Here is an 18,636-nt window from a genome sequence, read left to right as displayed (position 1 = left end):
ATTCTTTATCAAGCAGAGATGATAAAATGCATTCAGTACTTTTTACTGATGACCTTTTCATTTTTGGAGCTGGGTAATTAGTTGAAGGCAGTGTTCTTGAGCATAGCATATTAGACTGATTTCTGCTTTATACAGACATTTGGCATACTTTATAGAAAACCTGTCTCAGTTTCGTTTTCTTCTCTGTAACACTGACTTTGTGAATTCTGTGTTTGTTAGAAGCCAGATTGAGGCCCTTACATGCATTGTTAATTTGTTGGGACTCAAGACAGAAATCCCTAATTAGTTTGGCAAAGCCTCCTGTTTTTCTGTCATGTGGTACGTAAAAATTAAACAATAGCCTCTTTCTAATGGAATGAGAGATTGTTAGAAATGTTTATCAATATGCAAAGAGGATGTCTAAAATGAAAGAGTAGGTCTCAGTTACTTCTATAAGGTAACACCAGTTACAGAGTTCAAATCTTGGTGATTACCTCTGTTTCTGAGAACATCAAATTGTGCTTGGAATTAGACTGAAACCTAATATAGATTTTTTTTTTTTTTTTTACATTTAACAAGAAAAGACTGAAACACACAAGGTAATGATTCATTCTACATTAACAGATAATAGAGATGTCACTTCAATGGCATCTGCCACATTTCTGTTTAATGTAAATCCTACTGTTAAGTTTCAGACTCCTTAAAGCTGCCCTAATGGACACTGTTTCATTAAATGGTCCCTACGATTCTGTCAGTGATCAGTATGCTGCAGGCCCTGGCAGTTTGGCAGTCTGCAGAGGAATGTAGTGATATGTAATAAAATGCACAATTTTCTGCTGTAAAAGCCTGGGGTTTCTAAATTTATCAGAAGAAAAGTTGCTGTGTGGAATACAGGGGTGTCAGTTCCAGTCCTCTCCACTGGAGGACAGTCTTCTGTAATGTCTTGCTCCCGAACTGGCAGTGGTAAAGGCTGGAAGGAATCTGCCTAATGTTCCCTCAGGGAGTAAAAGACAAGATTGCCATTCCTACAACAAAGTTCTGAAGTTTAGGTCAGACACATTATAGGCATCTACGGTTTTCCACAAAGGCAAAGTGAATGCCTTAGCCAGCCTTACTTCTTTTCCATGATACCTGGAGGTGGAAAATATCAGTAAAAATAAGAATCTGGCCACAAAGTACAGGAAAGCAAAATATCTCTATAAGACTTGGCCAGATTTATACAGAGACTGTCCAGAGGTTGCTTGCCCAGTAAGGTATTGAGAAGTGAAAAATCACCTTTTTGCTGGGACTGCAAGGAAGCCTGAGGGAATTGAGAGGGAATTGAAGACAGAGGTATAGCTAAATACACTTTAAAAATCTGCTATATCTTCCTCAAGGTCCTGATTCAGCTCAAACCAATAAAAAAGAAACAGGCTTTATAAATTTGGATAGATCACAAGGATATCACAACTTATTGCTTAGTGTTGTTTGCTACAGACAACAGCTGAGCCGTAGTTCTTCTTAAAAAATCCAGTCAGTGACTGCCCCCGTCCTGCAGTGTTGGAGAGAGTCTTGTACCTAAGGGTCGGTTGAGTATGAGGAGTCTATTTCTTTTTTTTGATTGGTTGGGATTTTTCCTTGCATGTAAAGAATAACATTTATTGTGCCTGGCTGTACCTGTGAATATTTCATACTCACTGAATAACTTGCCTTAAAGTCATTTTATATTTTCCTGCAGTGTATGGGCATGCAAGGATTGAGGACTCAGACTAATTCAGAAAGCACCATAGGGTTGTGTTCAACTTTACATGCTGCATAGGTAAAGAATAGAATAATGGTTGAATTAGCGGGATTTTAGAGATCAAAATACTTGAGTTCAAATCTTACTGCAGATTTTCTCTCTGACCTTGAGTAAATCAGATGTAATCTTAGGCCCCATTTCCTAGACTGCAAGATTATGGTAACTAGTGGTGTTTACTTGATAGGTGAGAGGTGTAAAGACTGTGAGGTATTTTGTTACTGAAAACCATGAGAATCTGTACTCTTACACCTATTGACAGCCTGATGAAATGAGAAATGCACCTAGGCTCTCTCTGTCTCCTCTCTGAACTAGGCAAACGTGGAATTAGAAACTACAGCAGTTATGTGTTTGTAAAGCAAGTTTCACTGAAACATATTCACTCTTTTTAACACTAAACAGATTATAAAAAAATTAAATAGTGCTCCTTGTACAGTCTAGACAAAGTTTTTTAATATCTGTCATTTAAGAAGCATTTGTCAAAGCTTGCCTAAAAACGAATTATCAAACAAATGCATGATAAGTAAAAGGGAGAGGTCCAGCAAATGAGTCTCAAGGAACTAAAGTTCACGTTTGATAAATGTCAGGTACGTGCTTGAGTGGTCTCATTTTATCCTACTTCTACAAACAGGGATTTATTGTTTTTTCCTTGCTTCTCTTCATCAAATGATGGGTAAAGAGCTGAGAGATTAAAATTTATCTTAAGATGCTCAATTCAGTAGAAAATTACACTTCAAGTTAAAGGAAGACCACTGAATTCTTTTCCATCACGCATTTTTTCAATCTAGCATTATTCACTATTGCATGCTCAGAAGTCCTATGTGGGTGAAAAAAAAAAAAAGAAAGAAAAGAAAAATTGAAAGTTGATTAATCTTCTAAAGGTGAAAATGGGTTCCAGTATTTGAAAGGATGTAATTTTCTGCTTTGGATGTTTCATTAATATAGTCAAATTTCATAATACAGACTTGCTTGACAGCATTTTCTTAAGATTCCCAGGAGCTGCTGTAATTTACAAACACTATTTTTTATTAGTATGTTCCAGTTTCACAAAATACACTTGGCTGAATATGTGATAGCATGGACGCTAGCTGTAAAATGCTGATTTGTTCTGTGATCTCAGAGCATCTTGACTCTATCAGCTGGCATATCAGATGTTCCTTAGCCATGTGTTTCACTTAGGGAAGAATTTTGGGGTGCCACAAAGATTCTGTTATTGAGATTTCTTTGCCCTGGGTTTGGGCTGCATTGTACTACACAGAGCAGATTTTTTTTGTGGCACTATAAGAGGAAATATTTGCATTTTTGACAATCAACAGGGCTAAAAGTCTGTGTGAATCATAAGAGCAATTGTATCATTTGATGTCAGAGGCCAAAACCTCTTTGCTTTTCTTTTTGCATGAGCAGTCAGTTTTTGAAGTTAGCATGGACTTTGCCATGAAAAGACAAGTCGTGTGCAGCCTGAAGCTATGTAATAGAAACATAAAAATTGCACTACTTTAGACAACTTTCCTATATATAAATTATAAGCTACTGCTACTGTAGCAATTGTAATGCAGTATGACCAGCAGAAAAAGGACATGGTGGAGGTCACAACTTTAGTCAGAAATAATCAGTGTCAACAATCCAGGATAAAATCAATCTCAAGAGACAATATGCCCTAACTGGTTTATTTCTGTCTCTGTCCGTTCAAAATTTTGTGTTTCTGTCTTCCTATTGTCATGCAAATCAATCTTATCTATTTATTAGATATATATATACACATACATATTTCATAATAAAACATGTTGAATTCACGGAGGAAAGTAAATGGTGTGTTCCAAATGGTTTTTCTTTGTCTATAATTCACAATAGCACTCTCACAATCTTACCTACAAATGCGCAGTAGAGTCCTGTTTTCAGTGAGGACAATGGCAAACTCCTGTTTATTTCAGCAGGAGCAGAATTGTTTAGTGTTTTCAAAATTGCTTGCTAGCTTTCTTCTTCCAGAGTTTTCTTTTTCTCTCTAGTTCCACTAAGCCTCATAAGTGTATAGATCAGTTTGATAGCTTTCACTTTTCACATGTATTATGTTAATCTTTGGAAAACAAGTTCATCTAATGGAGCCTAGAATCTGAGTTAGTTTTACCCAGACAGGCTTTTTTTCCTGAAGCCTGGAAAAAAAAAACTCTGTGTACTTTAGACCTATCAATTAAGAATGTAAATGTCAATGGATAGTGACCTACAGGGCACAATATAATACAATCAGATGAGTAACTACCTTATTTATTTTGGCTGTATTCAAAATACATAGTTTTCCTTTTTGGTAACAAATTAAAATGTTGATAAATTGATGTATTTGCTTATATAAACTGGTAGTTTTCAGTTCATGGTTGATGCAATGAGGTGTCTGAATATACTCAATGTCCAAAATAGGCCAAGGCTTCAAAAAAAAGCCAAAGTTAAATACTAAATCTGTATTCCATTTAGACAGCTGTGCAAACTAAGGCTTTCTGAACTTCTTTCATTGTCACCCATATATATTTGCATAACTCTTCTCAAGAAAACTTGGCAAAACTGTTAGGCCTGTTTCCAGTCCTTTTCATTCCCAGCACAAGCGTGTAGAATACATTTCCAGACATACAGTGTACTCACAGAAACAAAAATATATCAACACTCTGATTAGTGATGGTAATTTCCAACTTGTGGCAAAGCATTTACTTGAATCATCATAGGAGAATGCAACTGGGATAATAAATAAAATGGAATAAAAATGTATGCATATAAATTAAAGTAGGGTTACAGTCCAGAGGCTGGAAAGCTAATAGAGCTTCTAAAAGAGAGAAGTTAGTTTACATTATACTTAAAAGATTACTGAACAAAATAGGCACTGATTAGACTATTTGTGTACTGATCATTGATTAAAGATCCCTTGCGTTGTTCTTCAGTGATCTTCTGTCATGGTTTAACCCCAGCCAGCAACTTGCACCACACAGCTGTTCACTCACTCCCCCCTGCATCATGGATGGGGGAGAGAATCAGAAGACTAAAAACAAGAAAACTTGTGGGTTGATATAAAGACAGTTTAATAGGTAAAGCAAAAGTCATGCAAAGCAAAGTAAGGAATTCAGTCAGCACTTCCCATATGCAGGCAGGTGTTCAGCCATCTCCAGGAGAGCAGGGTTCTGTCATGTGTAATGGTTACTCGGAAAGACAAATACCATCAGTCTGAATATCCCTACTTCCTTCTTCTTTATCCACCTGTATATGCTGAGCATGATACCATATGGTTTGGAATATCCCTTGGGTTGGTTTGGGTCAGTTATCTTGGCTATGTCCTCTCCTTGTTAACCCCCAGCCTACTTACTGGTGGGGCAGTGGGATGAGCAGAAGAGGCCTTGGCTCTGTGTAAGCACTGCTCATCAATAATGAAAACATCCTTGAATTATCAACACTGTTTCCAAGCAGAAGCACTGTTTTCCAGCACAAGCCCAAAACATAGCCCCACATCAGCTACTATGAAGAAAATTAGCTCTATACCAGCCCCAACCAGCACGTTCTCACCTCACTCATCATATTGACAGCAATATCTATTGTGCTGTGTGAATCAGGAAATACTTTTTCTTTCTTAACTTGATTATTGGAAAGCGTATCCATTGACATGTCGTATAAGGGAAAAAGCCACATTACAGTACTTTCTTCTTTTTTTTTTTTTTTTTTTAGCCTAAGAATGTTTCTGTTAGCAGCTTATATTTTAATTTTTTTTTGTTAGCTTCCCAGTGCAGGAAATGTTATGGCAAAGGTCTGGGCTTATTAAAGGGAATGTTTTGTTTCATTTGTAATACATCTGTTGTGACCCATACAAACACCTAAGTGTTAGGAAGAAACCCTGATGGTTTTAACAAATACCTTTTCTTTACACCTTGCAACCAAAGCAATTGTAGATATGTCTTACAAGAAAAGAAGCGTCCTCTCCCCTTAATAAACACTCTAAGAATAATTTGCATCAGCTACTTGCTAGTGTGATCCTGAAGTATTCAGAATTCCATTACCCTGTATTTTTTACATTTTCTTGCTCTTTTCAAAAACTACCATAAGGAAATGAGAGGTGTGTTTCCAATGGAATGCACTCACAAAAATGTAAAAATAAAAAAAAAAAAGTAAGAAGCTTGAAGTTTCCCTACTGATTTATATGGTAACAATTTCTAAGTTCTTCTAAAAGGCAGTTTTCTCCTAAAAGGCAGCTTTCTGACTTCTGACCTGAATGTTCGCTCTAACATTTTTCAGTGTTACCCCCTTGCCTCTACTGCCTTGTCAAAAAAGCCCTGTGTTCTGCATGTAACAAAGACTGTGTATATTAATAACTTAATTATACTTCTTCCAACCCTAATTATTTTAATTACTGTAATCATGATACTATAGCACCTGCAATTCAGAGCAATCAACTGTTCGTGGATTACAAAAATCAAGTATTCATATGAAATATTAAGTAATGTGAACCTTTGTAGAGGTCTGTCAGTAAGTCAGCTATAAGATGACCTACTCAGTTGCAGCCCTTTCTGCAATTCTTGAGAAAGAAATGGTTCATAAAGAATCAGTATTGAGTGGCATTATGATGTTAAGGATCTAATCGTGTACATGTGTACATTAACTGAGTGTGCTCTGTATAGCTCCAGCTTTGCCAGAATGGTAAAAATAAAATGAGTGGAATTCATTTGTAAGTTGAGTGGCATAAGATACAGTTTCCTAGAAAAATTGGCATTAATATTGATTAGAATTATCTATCTATCTCCACAAAAGTTAAAAGAGGTGCCTGTTAGTAAATCAAGATACTGAAATACCAATGCAAATTGAGCCCCAGAGTTTATAATAATTAAGTTATAAAGGCAAGTGTCCAAACATACTACTGAGAAATTTCTCTGCTTAAATACTAGATATCTTCCTTCATGACAGAGAACTGGAACAGCAAAGCAGCTGTCAGTCTGAAATGCAAATAGTTTCCTATAACAGATGCTTCGTGACATGTAAAAAGCAGTACAGAAAATAAACATCAAGGAGATTTTCCTGACTGAGAGAACATGTAACACAGAAACGCATACTGCTTAATGTATTTAAACAGTTAGTGAAGCCAAAGTTCTTCACAAAACTCCATTTCAGGTTCCTTACAATAATTTGAATGCCTTTTGGTGCTCCTATTAAATGAAGCAAATATTATATTCAATAACAGAAAATAAAATAGATTTTGTCAATTTTTGAACAAAATGTTTCAAGTTTTCAGTTTGTTATGCCATTTCAAAATAACATTTAACTAATTTCAATGTTTAAGGGCCCAGAAAATTTGGAAAATTGTTTTGACAGAATTAAATATTTTGTCAACTTTAACTGTGGGGTTCTTTCACTATTGTATATGAGCAGGAAACAAAACTACCAATTTTGTTCAGGTATATTCAAAGCAGATAGTTTTCTCTGAGTGTGTTCCTCGCCACACCACACACACTGCATCAAATAAGAAACAAGCCCAATGCTACATAGAATTGCCAAAGCCCAGCCTAAAATTTCCCATTGTTTTTAATGGTCCCACCTCCTAATTATAAACCAAGGTTGTAAGACTATGTTAATAAATAAAGTTAGAGTAAAGCTGGTTTACTTTAAAAAGATCCTTTTTGTTTCAGTGCAGCCATGGAAACAATATTAATTGGTTAACAAAACTGGCATAAATAAAAGGCAGTTCTTGTTTGCAACAAGATGATACATATTTATCTCTGAGAGATGTGCCATGGCAAAAGAGCATCTACTTCTTCCAAAGAGCACTTCTGATTTTCTTTTATGTAGATTTGTTGCTGCTAAGTGAGCATTATGAAATGTTGAAAGTACACAGTAAAGAAATTCATATTTCTGCTAAATTTTTTAAGCTGCCTGTCATAATACTACAATTTTTTATGTTATCTTCTTTAGCAGAGAGTAAAATAATATTGACAGTGTAGTTCATGACATTTATTTCTGCACATTGCCAAAAGAGATTATTGTAAATATCAGAGAATAATATGGCAAGTAGTTGATTTCTGTATCTATTAAATTTGCAGACAAAAGCCTCTCATGGTATGAACCTCATTCCTTCCAGAACTATAGCAACTTACCTATTTGTAGTCTAGCATCCAAACTTTACTTTCAGGAAGTGCGTTTTTATTTTTTGCAGGTAAAATGCATTTTCTTTGTTTATTTGTTGTTTTCAAAGGAGCGACTCCTACCTAAACTGTTTATGAAGTTCCTGTCCAAAAATTTATTTAAATCCAAGCCAAAAACTAGTAATCTAAATTATATTAACACTAATGGAAGATCAATGCATCAGATTAATTTTGAAGTAGGATGGCAACTGGTAACTGATTTCTGCATTGAGAGAAAGGAGGGAAAATTCAGCTTCTAAATGCATTATTCAGTATAGAGTTGAATGATATTCAGTTCTTCCCATTTCTCATGAGTAACATGTACTAGCTCAGCATGCATAAAGACAACAGTAATACACAGGTAAAGTACTTCAGTACATTGCATTTTCTGAAATGTGGCATGCCAGCAAGAAAAAATATGTGATACAAGCAGCTTTTCAGCAGTGCCATGTTGCCTTGGCTGTAGTATATATTAGCAGAGAAACTACAGAATGATGGGCTTTTCACTGTGTAGGAGAGTGCCATTACAGAAGCCTTTAGGCTGCTCTCATTTCTAGTCAGTTCTGCTCTCTCTCAAACACAGAATTCTCAACAGTTAAACAAAATTCTAAAATAACTAGTCTTGATTTGTGATTATTTATTAAAGTTCATTAGCTATTTAAATAATTTTGGTTTTATTACGACACATTTTTAAAAAGGAGAGAAGACAGTCAATAAATCTAAATTGATCCAGACTGTCTGAATTTTTGTACCTCTGAGTTAAAGAAACCTGTGTGAACTGTTTCTTCTAAATAGGAAGAATGTACAGAAATTCAGATGTTAAACTTCAGCTGGTGTAAACACATAAAATGGTGCATGTCACAATATCCATGAACATTTATAGTAGGTAAAGATTTGGTCAGAGGAATATATCTGCTAGTTTCACAGAGGTGTATGTGTATAAAACTTCTGAGAAGTGATTTCTTCCTGGATTTGTACTAAGGAATTTTCCCTACTCTGAACAAGAAAGGGTTCAACAAAGTAGATGTTATGTTGTTATCATGAGCTTTGTACATTGCATTGCGTCTTGGCTTCCTAGTCTGTCTCCATCCATCTTGTAATATTCAGTGCATTGGATTTGGGCTTTGATTTGAAAAAAAAAAAAAAAAAGAGTGTTTCCAGTTATTAATTTTCTACTTTCTCTTTCAGTCAGGCACAGGTTGCATCTGTCTGAGTGTGTTTCAGTGTTTCTTAAAAGGCCTGATGATGTGGGCTCAGCAGGCCAGGGGCAAATGTTGGTAGCCACGAGCCAGGTAAGATCTCTTGATATAGCTTTTCCTCCCATTTACTGCATAATGGAAAAAAAAATCCCTTAGGCTTTCTGCATCCTATTCTTAGCTTTAAAATGGGAATAATTAAGTTTGTGCATTGAAAAATGAACAAAAATACTATTATTTAAATATCTTGTTCCAAATCCTGAAGTCTGTTGATTTCAGTACGAGTTGATTAGTCCTTTCCGTACACAAAAATGAGCATGCTATCAAAATACCATAAAATGGTGACACTTGAAGGGGTAAATTTTTACAGAATTGTAATGACAATGGTTATTTAAGAAAAAACATTGAAAATGCTTACAGCATAGAAAAGCAAACACCAATATTCATTAATAAATGTAGCATTAGTAGAAACAGTTTCTGAGTATTTCTAACTTGCTTTCAAATTATAGATTGTTTACTTATCATAGTTCATTGCCAGTAAAACTTTCTTTTAAATAGAAGTTCATAAAGCAAATTATCCAACTGTGAAATTGGAAGCACAACTGTTTCAGCCCATCTGAGGTTTTTTTATACATTCCCTCACAGTAATCTGCAGTCATCTTTATAGTGCCTACAACTGAAAAGGATTATCTAGTCAGAATACATCAGTATATAATAAATGTGCTTCATTTCTTCCACAGTCCTTAAAGCTGACAGCCAAAATGGATGTTTTTCTCAGCATTGGCATCGCTGGTGCTTTCACAGAGGCTATTTCATGGTCCATTGGACCCTAAAGGACACTGTTTTTAAAGACACATTATCGAAAGGAACGAAGCATACCATCAGAGTGCATATCAGCATGTATTAAACTTAAGAGCAATTGTATTGCTTAGTTGATACTGTAAGGCTCTCAAGTAAAAATGAATTAAAACTAATCTTTATGCTTCTCAGCCTTCATAATTATTTTTGTGTCTAACTAGTAAATACAGGTCATGAAAGGTACTTGTAGATACCCAGTAACTTTGAAAGAACAGAAAAGTGCTTTATAAACAAAGTAATTTATCATCCTTTCTCTATCTATATAGTAAACCTGCTGTCACAACTGCTGTTATGCTAATGGGCTTCCCATACAGTGCCACATTAATTAGCTGGCAAAGTAGCACAGCTCTGAATCCCGTGTTGCTGATTTATTAAAAAAAAAAAACCAAAAAAAAAAAAAAACAAAAAAACTAGATTCCTTTAAAAATATGCAGATTCACCGTTAGGGATACTATCATGAAGTAGTCATCTTCATGGAAACAGCTATTGAACTGCATGATGTAAATTTCTGATTTTACAGGGGACTCATCAGAATATTCACTGGTCAAATCACAGCTATGGTAAGATTGTGCGGGCAGTGCCTAATCTGATATAGATTGCAGCACTGTTCATTGGGTTAGATGCTGCATCGTCCTGACAGCTTAACTGTCAGATAAATTGCTGCAGTTATGGCATATGAGCAAGCCCATAAGCTGATCATATTAATGTTACAAAAATATGACACCAAAACCTAATAACATTCTTTGAGGCATCTGGACAGAAGCAAAATCTAATCTTGTCTAAAAGATCTCCATTAGTAGTAATCATTCTGTAATATGATCAACATATTCTTGTCAAAGCAGATAGTACTGTGCAGTGTTAGTAAAACTGATTAAATATGGCATGCTGTTCTAAAATAAAACCTTCAATTTTGAGAATCAAAGCCTGCTGATTACACTGGATTTGTTGGTTACAACACATCCAAGCTATTTTCAAAATAGCTTCTTCTGGTGATATATTTTTAGTAAGGGAGAAATATACAGTAGTAGAATAGAAATCAGAATGAGAGGTTGGGCCATATAGAGTTTGAACAGCTTGAGAAAAGGGAAAAAACATCTGAGAAGTGTTGAGCCCTTAGTACAATAATCTTTCATTGCCTCCCAGAAAAATGTATGTTTACACATCCTTTGCTTGTGGCACCTTGTGATCCAATTGCATAATCAACCAAAGTTCCTTCAAGGGATATACATTCTTATAGCTGAAGAATAAATACAACAAGAGCATATCAGACCATCCACTCTATTTAAAAAAAGCCTCATTTCTTTGAGGCAAGCCTTTGCAAGTGATGCATGATTTGCGGCAAGTTTATGCTATGGAGCATATGAGAGCATATGGTCCATCATGCTCTCATGTTCTTTGCAGCCACAGAACTTAATGAACTTAAAAGGAAGATTAAAGCCTGACATCAAGCATCACCTATTTTTTAGTCAGTATTGTTGCTGTGGGCCAGAAAAGTTCTATGCATGGTGATCTAGAGCAATGCTAAAGAGCTGGAATCTGCAACAAGAGAGGACATGAATTGCTGTTTTTCTTTTTTTTTGGGGGGGGGAGGGGGGAGGGGGGGAGAAGGGGGAAGGGAGTGGATATTTTTATTGAAGTAATTCTTCTATAACATCTGTAGTCTGCCAGGGGTGTGCATTCACCTACCCAAGGAGCACACAGATCCTAGTTTAAAGAATAATTGGAAAATATTTCTCCAGCTGTGAATTGGTTCCACTTTAGGGGTTGTAAAAGGATCCAGATGGATCTGAGGAGCTTTAATCTGCAGCATCTCAGTTCCTTAAGGCTGAGGGGATTGTTGTTGGGCTGTAATTACAGCCAGCAAGTGTTTACCTTGGCTGGAAAATTACTAAGTACCTTTAACAGCTGGCAGCAGCTGTTTCTCCAAAGAAGGTGAATGAACAAAAAGAACAAAAGGAGCAACAGGTAAGGATGGTGGTTCCTCATTTCTCGTGTGGAGGAATTGAGTTGTGGCTGGTTGTGGACCCTCTACAAATAAAGATGAGCTGAAACAGTAAAGGAAGGCGAGGCGTAGTGGGAGAGACTGTGGAGGGACATGGAATTTTTTCTTGGAAAATGAGGAATTGCAACCTCTTGGGGTTGGCTGCATTTCACAGATGGAGCCAGATGGATGCATTAGTGCTGCTGTACTGGATGAGAGAAAATGCTGTCCCCCAAATGACAAAGGGATTGAGTTAGTGTAGAAATTTGTTATTTCAAAAGTGTAAACGTTGCTGTAAAGTACTACCAAAAAAACCAACCCCAAAACCCACATCATTTGTGGGCTTTAAGTAGGTTGGGAAAGTTTGAAGACAAGGTGGAAACAACAAGGTGATCCTGCTTCTATGTAGCATGAATTAATTAAAACAAGTTTAGGGGTAGTTTTCTTTGGGAACTTGACAGCAATTTCAGGGGGTAGGGAGGGCAAAGGAGGAGGACAGATTAATCTACTTAAGTAGAGCAAAGCAGTACACCAAATAACAAAGGTTTTGAGAAATTCCAAAACCAACAATTTTGAAGGAAATACTTAGACATAATTAAAAGTATGGTTCCAAACTACAAGGGAAATAATTTAGTTACTTTGTTCAATGTAAAGGCAACAAACTACCAGATAGGCAAATAATGTTTTCAGTATGGTTTTTTGTATTTTTTTTCAGCCATTTTGAGCTGAACTTTTTTTTTTTTTCCATTGATGAAAGGACAGTTATTACACTGGAATAAAGTATTTCCCAGTATTTATCCTTCTAAAGTGAAAAATAGAGCTAAATATTGGAACATCTCAGAAAATTAAGTTTAGTATCTACTGGCATGACCTTGTCTTAACAGGATGGGCATCTGTATCATGATGTTATAGTGTCCTCATGAGAGAGATGCCTCATTTTTATCGTAGGAGAGCTACTTTCAAGGTGAAAGATGGTCAATGTTAAATCATAAATTCAACAAGCCTACTCTAGCAAGAAACAAATTCAGTTTTACAGTGAAAATTGTACACTGAATATCTGTGCTTCAAAAATGGAGACAGGCTGGTGATTAATGAGATCAGATGTCAAATCCCCTAAACTATAAGGGCTAGACTGAAAGGAGTATTGGATACACACAATAAAGTAAAAGGAAATGAGCGTACACTCATTTATGTGAAAATTTACACGCTAAGTATCTTTAAATTTGTGCATGTGAAATAGATGGCAATGTCTTCACCTTTCACCATCTAGTGCACCGACACTGGCTCACAGGAGGTTGTGGGGGTTGCTGATAACTGTCAGGGAGTCCACCTGGTGCTTTTCCCCCCCTTAACAAGAACCAAGGCAGCTGCCACTCAGAGTGCCTCTGTGTCACTCTGCCTCTGGTATTTATGCACTTACAGGCAAGACATTGATCAGGCTGCATCAGGAACCAGTTTTAACTTCTGAGTACAATGAATTACTTTTAAGATGTTTTCCCCTGATGTTTTAGCCCTTAAAAGTTAACCTCATGGGTACATCCTTTAAACACAATTTCAAAGCAGAAATAATTCTTCAGTAATATCTCATTAGAACAAATAACTCCGCCAACAGTCAAACTGAATGAATACAAAGGAACAGGAACAAAGCTCTTCAAGCACTGAAAATGAATTATTTCACTTTCTTTTCTGTCTGTACCATGCAATAATTTCCTCTTATTAAGGCAGTATTTTTCAGATGAATTACAATTTCTACACAACAAACAATATCTTAAAATATAACTGTTTCTTGGATATTTTCAGTGAGACAACTAATGAACAGATCTTTCACTGGAAGATGTAGAAGCAGAAATTAAACCAAAAAGAGCTGTTTGTCATTTGCATTAGGAAAATAATGATCCGGGGTTTAACAGATATGCATTATAAATGCACAGGACCGGATTTATGTATTTCTTAGGAAAATCTTAGCATTGAGATAAATTTAGTAAAATATGTTCTCATACTTACTGTGTTTCACTGTACCCTGGACTTTTACTAATGATTAAACTTAATGTGATTTTCCAATTTACAGCTATTCAGAGGTGCATGGGGTTGCCAAAGATCTCAGGCATGCACTAACTGGCACAGATGATGGGTGATTTTGGAGATAAAACTCCCAGGGAAGCCAATGTCAGCATTCTGCTAATGTGAATCATCTTTAAAACCTTCTCTATTATGTGTGAAGGACATCCCCTCAACTAAGGGGTTTGGTAACCACCCAGTCAACGTTGTTATAGTCAGCAGGTTTGCTGTGAAGAACAACTCTGTTGGATTTCAAGACACTGCCATTACAGGTAACTGACTCAAATCCTTACTTATAAATCTCTTTTCTCTAAAATTTATAGAAACCTTCATATGTGTGCTTTCTGTAAAGGGTTTTCTACAGGTTTTGAAAGTTGAGGAAAGTGCACCATCCTTTTCTTCCCAGTAACTTGTGTTTTGAAAAGGAGGGATTGTAATTCCTTTCAATCCTGCTGGATAAGAAATATTTAAGTGTTATTTGACCTCACATAATAGAGTTGCCTGGTGAGCACTGTCAGTGGTGTGTGGCCAGACTGTTGAGGTTTCAGCTAGTGAAAATTGCTATGACCTGTGGGTAGGAGACACTACAATTGTGATGCACTCTAATATAAAAATCAAGAGAATAGGAAAGACACACAGTGGTGGTGAAATACAACAGGGAGCTTCCAATTCATGTGTTGTGCTACTTCCAACTTTTGATAACCATAAGTTGCCTTAACCTTATGAGCTACAATCCAATAGCTATGACTATGTAAGTGCATGACACAGAGCACATACAGCTAAATCGGGCTGTATTCTGAGAGTGATGAGTAGCCAACGCATGCACAAGAAATCAGGAATTAAAAAAAAAAAGCTTTTTTATGTTTTAATTAGGCAGGGTGAAATCTGGCTAAGAAGAATTTGGTAACCTGAACTCCCATTGCTGAGAATTATATGACTGTTGCATGCCCATGTGTGTAATAGTCTTATCTCTTATTCTTAGAAGGAGACTATTGCAATGTTGAAACCTCACTGTTGCTGGGGAATACTTTTGTGGCATTTTGAGAGAGAGGTTAAAAATCTCAGTCTTAATCTGAAATTACATAAAGTTGCAGAAAAATCTCATAGCTCCACTGTATAAGCAAATTTTAAAACTTTCAACTGTATTATTTAATTTTTGTCAGAATTCTTCCAGTGTATGCTCTGTGTGTGGCATTTTTTTGATCCTTTCTGACTAGAGTATAATCAAATTGTTTATGAGAAAGGGCAAAGACATGATTATTTTGCTTTGTAAATGAACAGAAATAAATAAGTAAAAATAGCATGTTTTATTGCAAGGGAAAGAAAGAGGAATCAATATAATTTGCTCAGGAAGAAAATGCTACTTCTACAACCAGATGTTGAAATGATGCACATTAAAATATTTTTATACTAATTCAACATCTTAGCAGGAATTCAGCTCTGTGAATAGTTAAACTGAACCTTTCCCAGTGAGTCAGATAAGTTAACATGACAAAAAGGCACAAAGTACAGGAAAGGTATTACTTGTCATTCAGTACCCAAAATGCTGGAAATAACTGAGTTATTGATAAAAAAATACTTAATGTTTTTAATTATTATAGTAAAAACTTGTGATCCAGAGGGTTTTTTTATAATTAGAATCATAGAATCATAGAATAGTTAGGGTTGGAAAGGACCTTCAGATCATCTAGTTCCAACCCCTCTGCCATGGGCAGGGACATCTCACACTAGACCATGTTGGACAAGTCTCCATCCAGCCTGGCCTTGAACACTGCCAGGGATGCTCTTGGTAAGTTTACTTTCTATTAAATTTTTCCTCATTATTTATTTTGAAATTTCTTCAGAAATGGAAAAGAAAGACTTGTTCCAGTGAAGTGAAACTAAGCTAATACAAGAGCTAATGAAATTAATTAAGCGTTTTTTGTTAAATCTTCTAAAAAAAAAAAATAAAAAGAAAGAAAGGATTTAGAAATCGTTTACACATTTTCATAACATAGTTGGATGTTTCAAAAATTCAAGAAGTTTAACAAACTGACTCTAAAGAGGTAATTCTAGTAGACTAGTGCAGCAGGAACAGTTAGGCTCTCCCAGATGTGGAGGGACACGTCCAGGAAGTATGTAAATCCCTCTCTCTGCTCCCCGTTCATGCTACTTCATTTCAGAGTCACAGCTGGGCAAGTGTCCCAGTGCCGTACTCATTTGTGGACCCGGCAAGTGTGGCTAGAGGGCAGCAGGCTGCAGAGGGTTGGACTGCGCTGCTCTGCAGAGGAGGCAGGTCCTGAGGCTGCAGGCAGGGGAATATGAGGGCAGCAGGCTGCAGAGGGTTGGACTGCGCTGCTCTGCAGAGGAGGCAGGTCCTGAGGCTGCAGGCAGGGGAATATGAGGACAGCAGGCTGCAGAGGGTTGGACTGCGCTGCTCTGCAGAGGAGGCAGGTCCTGAGGCTGCAGGCGGGGGAATATGGGAAGCACCAAGGCTGGAGGCAGAAATGGTCCATGGCCCAGGCTGAGAGCAGCTGTGGCGTCATGGTGAGTTGTGGTGGGCAGTAGAAGCCAGTGTGCGACTGCTAAAGAGCATCCTAATGGGGCTACTGCAGAACAACAAAGAGGTTTAGGAGAAATGGCCACAGGCTGGCCCAGTCTTTGTGTGCAAGCTTGTAGAACTATATATACTATATAAACTATGTTTATTTCTGTCTATCAAAATAAGTAGGGTTCAGTTCAGATTCAAAGAATGTCTGGTGACAGAATTTTGTTCAGGGCTTATTACTTTCCTTAAATATTAGATTCTAATACAGTTAGAAAAAAAAAATAAGAAGCTTGATTGTAATCAAAATAATTTTAATGAGTATATCAAGTGGGTGTAATTAAAATCTAGATACATAAATAATATGCCATCCTAATTAGAAATAAACTGATTATTTTCAGAGTATGCTTACTAAGGGATTTTATTTTTTTATTTTCTAGATGAATTGAAAATATCTGGCACTCCACACTGCAAAAAGAATATAAAATAATATTTTATTTTACTTAAGCTTCAGCAGTTACCCAAGGTTTTTTGCTTTCATCCTGCAAAATTATGTTTTTGAAAAAAAATTGTCTACACTGTCTGCAGCTCTTTTGGCTTGTTAATATTCAGGCCAGTAAGTCACCATTTCTTGATTGATAATTAATTGAAATAATTCAGTATATTCTATTTAGTCAGAGTTCCAATTTTAGGCCCAGTCCTCCATTAAAGTGTACAGGAGCCTGTATGTAAGCAGAGAGTGAGCAAGGGAAAAGGGAGAAGAGGTACCACTCCTTGCAGAGCTTTGTTAAATAGGGGGGGGATTTGTTTGAACAAAGCTTATGGTAAGATTAAGTGTTAGCTATTGGAGGATTTATATCAGAGTGTTGGAGATCACCATCACAGGAATATGTTCTAGGCTTGATTACCTTGTTGTAGGACACAGACAATTAGGATCACATTGCTTATATATCTCTAGTCTGAGGAATTTAGTAAGAGCATGAGGTGTGCAAGTGATGAAGGTTTTTGCCAGTGTACCAGGTTCTACTTTCTAAAAGGTGGGAGGTTGTGAGTGCTCCATCCCTGGCAGTGTTCAAGGCCAGGCTGGATGAAGCCTTGGGTGGGATGGTTTAGTGTGAGGTGTCCCTGCCCATAGCGGGGGGGTTGGAACTAGATGATCTTGAGGTCCTTTCCAACCCTAACTATTCTAAATATTCTAAATTGTAATAACCATTGCACAGATGGGCTAATAGATCAAGCTATCTAAATGTTGGTTTTCTGCCAAAAATCAAAATCTTGGAAGACTATAAAACAAATTAGTGGATTGCTGGCATACCTTTTTTCTCTATTTTGTAAAAAATTATTGACTGGCTAGTGTATAGATGACACATCATAAAAGGAGGAAGACACACTTTGCTTTCAGAAGTTCATGGAATTATAGACATGAGAAATGGAATGTTGTATTAAGTTGTTAATGTACCTGTAAGTATAGGATTGCTGTCATGCGTACAAGCATTGTGGTTTAACCCCAGCTGACAGCTGAATACCACACAGCCACTTGCTCACTCCCTGCAGTGCAACCAGTGAGAGAATTGAAGACTAAAAGTGAGAAAACTAATGGGCATGGGCTGAGATAAAGACAGTTTAATAGGAAAGCAAAAAGCCGTGCACACAACCACACAGCCTGTCTCCGAGCAGCAACCAGCCGCTCCTGGCCAACTCCTCCCACTTTATATCGCAAGCACGACATTCTGTGGTATGGAATACCCCTTTGGCTGGTTTGGGTCAGGTGTCCTGTCTCTGCTCCCTCCCAGTTTCTTGTGCCCCTCACCACTGGCAGAGCATGAAGGACTTAAAAGTCCTTGACCGGGTAAGTGCTACTTAACAACAATTAAAACATCAGTGTGTTATCAGCATTATTCTCATATAAAAGCCAAGTCACAGCACTGCACCAGCTACTAGGAAGGAAATAAACTCTGTCCCAGTCAAATGATGCTAGTGTTTTCATTCTAAGCACTTGCTGTTGGGAATGCAAAATAATACTGTCATTGTGCACTTATCAGCTTAGAAATCAGGACTCCACTACTGCAGATATTAAATAAAAGTATCTTGAGACTTCTTTCAACCTGATGCATCTAACACAT

This window comes from Lathamus discolor, chromosome 3 (genome assembly GCF_037157495.1).
Source record: "Lathamus discolor isolate bLatDis1 chromosome 3, bLatDis1.hap1, whole genome shotgun sequence".
Lineage (NCBI taxonomy): Eukaryota > Metazoa > Chordata > Aves > Psittaciformes > Psittacidae > Lathamus > Lathamus discolor.
Note: the sequence above shows the minus strand (reverse complement) of the source record.